The 12604-nt window shown below is 40.2% G+C and overlaps 1 long non-coding RNA gene across 1 annotated transcript in view; it reads right to left on the bottom strand.

Annotated features, from left to right (window-relative positions):
* Positions 1 to 12279, bottom strand: part of LOC147011182 (uncharacterized) — a 107252-nt gene extending 94973 nt beyond the window's left edge. Inside the window, exon 1 of the long non-coding RNA XR_015052446.1 lies at positions 8436 to 12279. This is a non-coding gene — a long non-coding RNA (uncharacterized LOC147011182). The remainder of the gene's footprint in view (positions 1 to 8435) is intronic.
* Between the last annotated feature and the right edge of the window lie 325 nt (positions 12280 to 12604).

Here is a 12604-nt window from a genome sequence, read left to right as displayed (position 1 = left end):
TTTCCTGACCTTTGACTTTGACATGCCAAAAGTTATAGGGTTCTATTCTGGTAGCCAATAAGTCCATTGGTGAAGTTCCATGACATTCCGACTCGAAATGCGACCTGTAGAAAGAGACGTACACACAAACAAACAAACTGAAACGACCAACATACTTGACAAAATCGTAGATTTCTTCAAGTAACAAACAGAGAAAGGGGTGAAAACATCAACTCCTTCACCTTCAGTGGTGGAGGTAACAACAGAATGAACTCTTACCTGTGTTTTCTCTTTGTTTTGTAGAATCGATTCAAACCAAGAGAGATTGTTGACCTGTGCAAATGCTGCAACCCTTTCCAAAAAGTGAATTTCTGAGTCAACTGTAAAGTTATTGGACCGGAAGGAACTTGCACCTCACCTCATGTGCACCTATGCAAAAGTTTACTGTGTTGTTTTCTGATACATTATACAAGTAGTTGGTATCCTTCAAGGAGGAACAAAATGATGAGAACAAATGTTGAACTGGACTCTTTGGAGGAATGGTTGTGGCCTCTGTTATGAGTCTAGAAGGTCAGTGGTTTGAACCCTGCCCGAGTCATACCAAGGACTTTACAAATGGTACATGCTGCTTCCTTGTCTGATGTGGAGTGCTGCTTCCTTGTCTGTGGAGTGTTGCTTCCTTGTCTGATGCGGAGTGCTGCTTCCTTGTCTGATGCGGAGTGCTGCTTCCTTGCCTGATGCTGAGTGCTGCTTCCTTTCCTGATTCTGAGTGTTGCTTCCTTGTCTGATGCTGAGTGCTGCTTCCTTTCCTGATTCTGAGTGTTGCTTCCTTGTCTGATGCGGAGTGCTGCTTCCTTGCCTGATGCTGAGTGCTGCTTCCTTTCCTGATTCTGAGTGCTGCTTCCTTGCCTGATGCTGAGTGTTGCTTCCTTGCTTGATGCTGAGTGCTGCTTCCTTGCCTGATACTGAGTGCTGCTTCCTTTCCTGATTCTGAATGCTGCTTCCTTGCCTGATGTGGAGTGCTGCTTCCTTGCCTTATTTGAATTTTTGAACCAGTTTCACCACTGTGCTGTGGGAGACGGCAGCTCTTCCGGGATGACACACGTTGAAGTGCTCTGCTATCCGTCGATATGACCCACACTCGCGTCCACTCAGCAGTGTCACCTCAACGCGTCCATCTTATTTCAAGGACATCTTCAAACCGTAACAGAATGATATGACATTATCTATGGTTCGAGACTTTAAAGGTCCCCTGACATGCCAAAGCACATAAATTTCATTTATATATGTCCTAGAGGAGTTTTTCATCGTGATTTCAGATCTGACAATGTTTTTCCACAATACTCATTCTGTAAAATGTAAAATTAAAAAACAAACCTCTTCGGGAACGCCCCTAAAAATTCTCCTGAAAGGGGCGTAACCCACATGACGTCAACTACAGTATGACAAAGGCTGCACGTTAATTACTCGGGTTGGTGGTCTACGTGATTCTATTGGCTTGCTGTGCGTTTCCACATTCTATTGGTCGACTCAATCATTTCGTTCATTTCTGCTATAAAAAAATCGAACATTTAGTTTTGAATAATGGATGACATGGACTTTCACTTGTCTGGTAACGACAGTGAATGTGAGAGAAATGAAGGATTTTGGTCTGAATCACATGGAGAATTGTCGGATAACAGTCACGGGAGGTGAAGTTCAGGCAGCTGTAAATGAAGTACGGCCTTACCAGTTCGAGCCCGAAGCAGGACAAATAGAGGAAAATGGCGATGAAATTCCCGGAGTTCATGATGATCGGGAAGACATCGAAGGAAGACTCGGAAATAACAACTGGTTGGACTAAATCCTATTCGTAATTCAATAATGTAAATTCGACTTGCATACTGCTCGATATCAGAAATATTTTAGTGAGGTGATGTGACCAGCGGAGCGGACATGTTGCTCCGCAGCGAATTAATCACAAACAAGGCCGGCGCATGTCATCGGCCGTATCTCTCCACGCATAAAACGAAGCACCCTCGCTGTCCGGATACGATGAAAACTTGTGTGCAGAACACACCTTGCGACACAATTTCTCGAGTAGTCCAATAAATCTGACGTTCTGTTGCATTTTTATTTATTTTATTCCTACTGTCGTCATGTCGCACCAGTAGAAAACAATGAAAAAAGACAATAATAAAATAAAGTTACAGCACGTCAGATTTATCGGCCTAGTCGGACGGACGACGGATTTATCAGACTAGTTTAGACTCTGGAGATCTCGAGTTGAGAAGTAACTTGTATTAGTCTGCACACAATGTATAAGTCAATGCGTAAGAGTCCCGAGGATATGAGGCCGTGTAATAGGACAGATACATTTGTCTTTCATAGTTGTACAAACATTTTTTCCCCTTTTCTTTTATTACAGCATTTTGGCTGGTGGTGGTCGTATGGCAGCTGAGCTGCCGGGGTAGCTATCATTTCTTGAAGCGTGACTGTGTCGCTGATGCAGTGCCCCTCTACCAGTACACACACTGGAACTGGTACTAATTTCGCCGACCTCGGAAGGATGACAGGCTGAGTCAACCCCCTGGTGTATTAATTCAGTGGCTGATGGGGCTTACACTCAGGACCCTAGGATCCCAAGCCGCCAACTGAACCACTGAACCACTGAGCCAACACCAGGCTAGCATTTTGGCTAAATGTTAATGAATAGCATGCCAATGGAAGCAGTACCTTCACTTTAGATGTCCATATTCTCCGACGATTATCATCTTTCGGGAATACCTGAAGGCTTACATCGTCTTTGCTTGTATTGCTGCATCCTGCTACAATACATCTTGCAGGCATTTTCGAAAGTATGGCTAAAACTAGAGGGGGAGCACTCCGTAGAGTGCAAAACCTCTGCCGCCAATACTGCGAGGTCACTCAAGTGAACCTGCTATCCTATTCATTCAACTTGACGTCAACAGTGCTCACAGAATTATAGTTTGCAACTTTCCCTTTTACTTTTAACTTTTACATCCTCAATTCATTCGTCATAACTAGATTCCTTGAGACAGAAATTGATTTTACGTGGGTATATCCACCTGAAGTTCCAAAATCAGCCGCAATTATAATTTTGGCAGGTTTTTTGTTGGAAATCACTTAAAACATGCAGAAATGCAAAAAAAAGAAATCGAAATTTTGTTGAAAAAAAAGTTGCAAAAGTTTTTTTCTGCAACAATTTTTTTTTTGGGGGGGGGGGGTTGGAAATCACTTAAAACATGTAGAAATGCAAAAAAAAAAAAAATCAAATATTTTTTCAAATTGCCCGCCATCGCAGCCATATTGGATTTTGGACCAAGTCCAAAATCTAATGGCATAATCCTTGGACCACACCTAACCCCCCCACCAAGTTTCGTCGAAATCCGTCGAGGAGTTTTTCCGTAATACTGTTCAGAAACAAACAAACAAACAAGCAGTCATAGACTGGTACTTACAAAATCGTCAGCATGACCTCTGACCTTGTCTCATAAAAGCTGGCTCTGGAGAAGGTAGCGACGCAAACCAGAAGTTTATACGATGAATCTGTACCAAACCATCAAAAATCGTAACGTTGACCGAAGCAAAAATCTCCATTTCTCCACGCAATTATTTTATATTATTTTATCAGTCACAAAACCGTAATATTCGGTCATCCACCAACAATCTTTGCATTATCCGACGGCTCAGCGAGTCAGGCATGCGACGATAACCTTTATTGGGATAAAAAAAATTGACTTTGAAACACCATCTTTATCGAAAACACCGTCAGCGCACACACGGAAAACCTTTACGTGACTCAACGACGAGTCTGCTTGAGCGCGCTGCATCATGTGACGACCAGTGACGCGCGAGTGAAATATTTTTTATACAATCTTAAAACGTCTCCAAAACATCCGATTTTTACCAGAATTTCAACAACCGAGTTATAAGCATCCTTTGCGATTGCAAAAACCGAAGACAAAATTAAAATCGAAGTTAAAACGAACTCCTAACTTCGAGTGAAGCAAAAATACTCCATTTCTCCACATGAATTGCGCACTGCATCATGTGACGACCCGTGACGCGCGAGGAAAATATTTTTATACAATCTTAAAACGTCTCAAACATCCGATTTTACCAGAATTTCGACAACCGAGTTTTAAGCGTCCTCAGCGATCGCAAAAACCGAAGACAAAATTAAAATCGAAGTTAAAACGAACTCGTACCATCGGGCGAAGCAAAAATACTCCATTTTTCCACATGAATTTACGGAATTATGCTTGACTTCACTGTGACCTTGACCTTTGACTGATTTTGACCAAAATTTAATCAGCGCTAGCCATCACCCTTCTGAATCACGTGGTGTAATTTGACATCGGTAGCTTCTTCCGTTCTCGAGTTATCTTGCCTACAAACAAACACACAAACAAGCAGTCATAGACTGGCACTTACGAAATTGTCAACTTGACCTCTGACCTTGTCGAATAAAAGCTGTCCCTGGAGAAGGTAGCGACGCAAACCAGAAGTTTTTACAATGATTCTGTACCAAACCATCAAAAATCGAATGTTTTTAATGTTTGACCTCACTGTGACCTTGACCTTTGACCAAAATCTAATCAGCACTAGCCACCACCCTCCTGAATCACGTGGTGCAATTTGACATTGGTAGCTTCTTCAGTTCTCGAGTTATCTGTACCAAACCATCAAAAATCGAATATTTCACCTCACTGTGACCTTAACCTTTGACCGATTTTGACCAAAATCTAATCAGCACTAGCCATCACTGTTTTGATTCACGTGGTGTAATTTGACATTGGTAGTTTCTTCCGTTCTCGAGTTATCTGTACCAAACCATCAAAAATCGAATATTTGACCTCACTGTGACCTTTTTTTTCTCTAAATTTTTTTCTTTTTGGGGGGGGGGGGGTTGGAAATCACTTAAAACATGTAGAAATGCAAAAAACAAAATTTGGGGGGAAACAATTTTTATTGGGGGGTGGAAATCATTTAAAACATGTAAAAATGCAAAAAAAAATTATTTCTCAATTTTTTTTTTGGGGGGGAAATCACTTAAAATATGTAGAAATGCAAAAAAAAATTTTCTCAAACAATTTTTTTGGGAGGGGGGATAACAATTTTTTTGGGGGGTTGCAAATCACTTAAAACAGTTAGAAATGCAAAAACAAAAATTTCTCTCTTTTTTGGTGGGGGTAACAATCTTTTGTTTTTGGGGGTTGGAAATCACTGAAAACATGTAGAAATGCAAAAAAAAGAAATCGAAATTTTTTGAAAAAAAGTTGCAAATTTGTTTTTTCTCGAACAATTTTTTTTTGGGGGGGGGTTGGAAATCACTTAAAACATGCAGAAATACCAAAAAAAAAAATTTCTCTTACAATTTTTTTTTGGGGGGGGGTTGGAAATCACTTAAAACATGTAGAAATACAAAAAAAAAATTTCTCTTACAATTTTTTTTTGGGGCGGGGGGGACCAAGTCCAAAATCTAATGGCATGATCCTTGGACCATACCTAACCCCCCCGCCCCCACCAACCAAGTTTCGTCGAAATCCGTCGAGGGGTTTTTCCATAATACTGTTCACAAACAAACAAACAAACAAACAGAAAGGGGTGAAAACAGTAACCTCCGATCTTCGATGGCGGAGGTTAATTACGATGGCACTTGGTACAGCACACACCTCCACCAGGTAATGCCTGATCTATGAGAACATATTGGGCTCAATACATTTTTGAGATCTCGCATTAGATATTGTTTTGAGCCCGATCTCTCAATAGTGAAGAATTAATTTAAAATTCTAGTCGTCAGATCCGGATCCAGATCTTCATCAAAATCTCATCAGTTTGTCCTTGTCATACACCGAACCTGTCCACACCATTTCATCCAGGTCCATCCAAAACTTTTTGAGATATCCTATACACAGACAGACAAACATATGAAATGGCCCATCGGGCCAGGACTTGACGAAATTCATCCAGTCAAAGATACTCCCCTCCTACGTCCGTGTTTCAAATTTGAAAGGAATCAGTTAAGATTTGGCGGAGACATGAATTTTTGAAAATCAGCCCATGCGAAAAGATACGGATTTTCGCGATTTTCAGGAATTTTTCCTGACCTTGACCTTGACGTGCCAAAAGTTATAGGGTTCTATTCTGGTGACCAATAAGTCCATTGGTGAAGTTCCATGACATTCCGACTCGAAATGCGACCTGTAGAGCGAGACGTACACACAAACAAACAAACTGAACCGATCAACAAACGACAAAATCGTAGATTTCGTCAAGTAACAAACAAACAGAGAAAGGGGTGAAAACATCAACTCCTTCACCTTCAATGGTGGAGTTAACAACAGAATGAACTCTTACCTGTGTTTTCTCTTTGTTTTGTAGAATTGGTTCAAACCAAGAGAGATTGTTGACCTGTACAAATGCTGCAACCCTTTCCAAAAAGTGAATTTATGAGCCAACTGTAAAGTTATTGGACCGGAAGGAACTTACACCTCACCTCGTGTGCACCTCTGCAAAAGTTTACTGTGTTGTTTTCTGATACATTATACAAGTAGTAGGTATACTTTAAGGACGAACAAAATGATGAGAACAACTGTTGAACTGGACTCTTTGGAGGAATGGTTGGAGCCTCTGTTATGAGTCTGGAAGGTCAGTAGTTTGAACCCTGCCTGAGTCATACCAAGGACTTTACAAATGGTACATGCTGCTTCCTTGCCTCATTCTGATTGATGCTTCCTTGTCTGATGCTGAGTGCTGCATCCTTGCTTGTTGCTGAGTGCTCCTTCCTTGCTTGATGTTGAATGCTGCTTCCTTGCCTGATGCTCAGAATTAAAAAAAAACAGAATAGAGTACGGACATATAACCACATGTTCGCAATACTAGCACAGGCTTTAATAGGCATTATGGCCTGGGATGTCCAACTCCCTAAAAGATGTGAGGAGGACATCCTCCTCCTGTGTTGAAGTTCCTTGGAAGGGAACATATGACAGGGTGGCCATACAGTCTGGAAACACAGGCGAATATACATTATAAATGGTTTATAGACATTACATTACAATACATGATTATGTTCAACGACATTACATGACACGTTCAATGTGTTGTCTCTCTTGAGAAATGCACAGTTCAATGCGCTGTGCAGAATTGTATTGAACGCGGTGCATTAATGGAGCATTTCCATCAATCCCTGCACAATGTCCAACACACTGCCTGTATCCTGGAATTTTTGAACCATTTTCCCCACTGTGCTGTGAGAGACGGCAACTCTTCTGGGATGACACGCATTGATGTGCTCTGCTATCGGTTGATATGACCGGCACTCGTGTCCACTCAACAGTGTCAACTCCACGCGTTGGTCTTTCATCAAGGACATCTTCAAACTGTGACAGAGTGACATTATCTATGGTTCAAGACTTTATGGCCACCCTATATTTCCTTCAAATAAACAAGTGAGCTCTCATTCACAAACAGCTGAAACTGTGTTTCCATTTGCATCTTTCTGGTTTATTCCGCTTTCTAAAAATTAAAATCACTTTCTGCACTCAACAAATGTGCCTGAACTATATCTTCTATATATCACTTAAACTCTCATCTTGTGAATACATATATATACATATATATCGAGAAATATATATTTTTTATATATATTTGTAGAAATATATTTGCATGTATGTATGTGTATATAAATATATATATATATATATATATGTGTATATAAATATATATATATATATATATATATATATATATATATATATATATATATATATATATATATATATATATATATATATATATGTATGAATGTTCCCGAAATACAGCCAAAATGGTACAATATAGCGCAAAAATTTAAGGGCCACCTAACTCACCATTCTTCTGCGGTGTGCAGTGTCAAGTTGAATTCAAATCGGGCAACGAAAAAATTATTTTAAAAATCAATTCCCGATTCAGTCAAGTACTTTTCGGGAGAATTTGATCAATGCAAACAACCTCAGTGGTATCGTTCACGAGAGCTCTCTTGTTTTTTTCTTGAAATGATTGTTGTCATCAACCGCCATTACAACAGGAACCCAACGGGTTCACGGGTCATCGAGTAATAATTAAAAGCAACAACACTCGGATGCAAAATGACGCTCGTATCAAATACACTATTTCTCCCATGAGTTTGTTGTTATGAAATACTACTGTACATAATTAAATAATTCCATGTGGATTGATGAGTCAGCATGTGGTGGAAAAATGTGGATAATTGTTCAAATGTGAAAACATGTTCGTGCTGAAGTGTAAAAAGACCAAGTAAATCGTTTAAAATTGTGATGTCTGAAAAATTTGTATATTTTTTGTTGGGGAGGCTCATGGAAGAGCTGGAACACAGAACTGGTCAGAACATAACAAACACAACGAGACTGGCCGCACTGTGTTCACAACCTGTGACAAAATCGATTACTTACGATTTTCTTTCGGGTTCCCTCAGCGAGAGTAACGCTCGATCCAAACAAAACCAAAGTGAATCTGATGCAACAAACCCGGGCAGTGAATAATCAGCATGAGGCCTTCAGGCTTGATGTGACAGGGCCTTCAGAAAACCAAGATGGCAGCCATATTATTTTGTCAAGGTGTCATGGTGGGTGGAGTCAAGCAACGAATGTGGGCGGGGTCCAGCAGCTGTCCGACCAATGGGTGTACCTTTCAAAAATAAACCACCCAACAACCACAACAGCAACAACTGCAACCATGCTGAACTCTTGTGAACGAGCGACATGTCGCAGGTAAAAATGTGAACATTGTGGAATCGGGCGATACACACCAACAGAAGGGTAGATGGAGACCACAGAGGGACAATCTGAGAAAGAATGGGTAAGGGGAAGAATGAGAGCAATGGGAGTAGGAAGAGGACACAGGGAGAGAACAAGCTGGCAACAAACTTAACACAGGGAAAGGGAGGAAGGGAAAAAACTGGGGATGAAACACAAAGTGAAACAGAGAATGAAGGACGGGGGTGGGGGGTGGAACATGACCTGGGAAGGAAGGGTGAGCTCAGAGAAGGTTAACAAAGATATAAAAGATCATGAGTATGGAGTGGAGGGAGAGTGACCTTTGGTGTTGGCAAACGGGAAGCTCTCCATACACACCATCCTAGTAGTCATGAAACAGGGTGTTACAAAACGCCAGATGCTAACATCAATTATAAAAAATAAGTACCGAATTAACCCTTTAATTAACCCTGTCATTTTTGTCCAGTCCTCCCTCTGAGACTCATTCACCCTGATGTCACCTCACACTGGAGTGGGACGGGACAGAAATTTGCTTACATCAATTCCACCATACTCCAATCCTAAAACATTTGTTCCAAATTACCTTGTTTTGTGTAGTCTTTTTTGGTTGCTTTATGCAACTTTCTTTGATGAGAAGTGCCAAGTGAGGGTAATTATATAATCCCAGTCAAAGCTGGAAAGTGTTTTACATCACAAAAACTTTACTGCGTGGTGCAAGACTAAGTATGGTTACAGTGCATCCCAATTTTTTTCAAGTGTACAGTGTGTTCTCAAAGAAAGTTTTATTTTGTGGAATTATGAACGCGTTAAATTTCCAACCGAAGGTGGGCCCATACTCGTACCGCTACTGTATATATAACCAGAGAGTTGGTGTCAAAGCCACCCAATGCTCGCCTGTTTATACATTTATCGTTTTTAAAAGACTAGTCTAATCATATTTTTTATAAAGCATTGCAGTGAAATCTGATCCAAATAATTTTAAAGAAATAAATGTGTTTGTATGTTGTAATCAGTAAAAAATAGTGTGGTTGATAAAAACATTGGAAAGAAAATAACTTGCACCAAAACTTTAACATTTTCACGCTCACGCTGGGGGTATCTCTATAGCTCTCTGTCCTTCGAACAGGCGAGCTAAAAACTGTAAAAAAATGGTGAATGGTGAAACCTCCTCAAGGTGATGCGTCGATCGGCACACGTACGTCTATGAATTATGTTCTATTTGAATGTGAGCTGGACCGTGACTATGTCTATTAATTACGTCTTCATTACGTACGATTGGAACGTACCATTTTTTTTTTAGATACATAGTCAAGGCTCATGGAAGAGCGAGAACACAGAACAGGGTGAAGAATGTTGTGGTCAAGTTTCCTCAAAATCGTGTGTATTTTCAAAAAAAAAGACAGCGGATACCTATTTGGGGGGGTCACCCTCCCCCCACCCACCCATTGACCCCTATAATGAGCACAGATTTTGATGTGGTCGATAAACTTTGGTCCACATAATTTGCTCAGAATATCTCTCTCTCACATGACCCTTTGCATTTTGTTGTGTATTGCTCCCGAATGACCATCGACCGGTGTGTTAAAGAAGGACAACCACTCTTAAAATCCTGATGCCTGTGACCCATAACAGAGATAAAATGACAGCAGTTGGTCATCTTCAATTTTGAATGTGGATGCTCCGAGAGTAGGTGTGACGTCAGTGATGTCAACATAGCAAACTTGGACACAAAATATGCTGAGGAACTCCACACTATATGTGCTTATATTTTTACATTCATGCACAATCATGGTCGGGGGAGATTAATGAGGGTTTTTAATTTTAATGAGTTGGGATTCGAATATGGAAATCTAGAAGGACTTCCAAGACACAACACCACATTATTAACAAAATCCATTGAGGTTAATTAAACCAATCTCTGGTTGTTCAAATTTATCAACTTTCTCTATTTAATACATTTCATTCCACTGAAGGAGCATCATCCAGCATAAAGTCATGGCTCCATCTCCATCTGTGGAACTTGACTCCTTCAAGAACATCACTTTCTTCATCTTTCATGTTTGCCTTGCCATAACGGGAACTGTTCTCAACGTGCTGATCGTTTTGTCTTTCATGAAAACGAAGCAGTTCCGAAGGAAAAATCGTTTCATGTACATTTTCCATATTTGTTTCAGCAACATGTTCAGCGGAGCGATGTGGTTTTATATTGGATTGTTTGATATAAAAGGAGTAAGAAACAATGACACTTATTTTATCTTCCCGGCATTATATGGAGTGGCTTATCTGCTTGTATTCACCAGCCAGGTAGACCAGTTTTGTGCAATTAGATATCCCTTCCACTACGTTCGAACAATGACCTTGAACAAAACACGGGCCGTCATAGCTTTTTGTTGGTTTTGGGCCTTTATTAATGTCCCTTTGGTCAACTTCTTGCCAAATAATCTGGGCATGATAATATTGACCATTCGAACTGTCTTTTTCAACATTGTGACGTTTCCATTGATGATTGGATTTAATATCTCTTTGCTGGTGATGGCAAATCGCCAGGCCCAGAAGACGGTGAAGAACAACGTGAAGAATTCATCTTCAAAGCAGTCCCTCCACCTCACCATATTTGTGGCTCTCTCATACATCGTGCTTTGGTTCCCGACGATGTTCGAATTCGGCAAGTGTGTTCTTCTTCGATACTGTCTTGTCTTCAGGAACGTGGCCCATAATTACTTGTCTATCTTGCGATATCTCACGACCATTACCGTACCAACCATTTCCATCGCCGCCAGCCCGTTGGTGAAAGCTGCTTTGTCAACGCTATTCCGGTCGAAGATTTTTCGCAACAGGTAACAACATCCAACGATATTATTCTGTGTTTCATACATATGCAATATCAGTGATATTATATATTGTGCATGAACTTGATATATTACTTGAGTTAAAGTATAAAAGGACAAAGATGAAAAATTATTTCTGGCAAGAACTTTACAACTCAGAAAATTTACTCTTTCCTCAAGATTTAAACTATTCCAAACAAACCTCCTTACACTTTGAACATATAAAATGAGCCAAAGCACCGAACTCGTTTAAATCATCCAAGTTAATTATCCCTCCTCATTCGCAAGGAAGCTTTTTGTGAAAGTTCTAATCGGAGTCTGATATTGAAGTTTTGATAATTTAATCACATCCGCCACTGAAGCTGCACGGAGGTTATGTTTTACCCTGTCTGTGTGTAAGTCTGTGAGCAGGATATCTCAAAGAGTTATGGACGGATTCGGACGAAGTTTGGAAGGCAGGTTGGGTGTGTGACGAGGACGAATTGATTCGATTTCGGTGAAGATCCATATCCGGAAATGAGCGTTTTTTTGGTGATTCTTCACCATTGAGAGATGGAACCAAAATCGATACAAAGTCAATCCTCGCTTAACGTTGTAGTTCGGTTCTTGAAAAGAGCGATTAACTGAAACAAATTTAAGCGAATCCTTTTTCCCAATAAGAATAAATGTAAAGTTTCCAGGGTTAGGTTCCAGGATTTTTTTTATCAGACAAAAGACATTATTTACAAATTGAGTAAAAGTTTGAAATAATTTGAAAAAAACAATTGAATATCATCATCTCCAATTGTTTTTTTTCCCATCAACTCGAGTTGATGAAGATCTCCATTGGTTAACACTTCTCCGTGCGATTGCAGAAGTTGTGCAACGTCGCCTTCTTCCAACTCATCAAAAACAGCTTTATTGGCCGGGCCGAGGATAACTGTCTTTAAAATAGGGAAAACATCTTTAAATCCTTTCAAGTCATTGAGACATTCAGGCAACAACATCCTCCAAACACCATTCATGTACATCTGAGCA

The sequence above is a fragment of the Eptatretus burgeri genome, chromosome 16 (assembly GCF_056783735.1).
Source record: "Eptatretus burgeri isolate ZD-2024b chromosome 16, Ebu_testis_v1, whole genome shotgun sequence".
NCBI lineage: Eukaryota > Metazoa > Chordata > Myxini > Myxiniformes > Myxinidae > Eptatretus > Eptatretus burgeri.
Note: the sequence above shows the minus strand (reverse complement) of the source record. Positions and strands in the feature narration are given on the sequence as shown.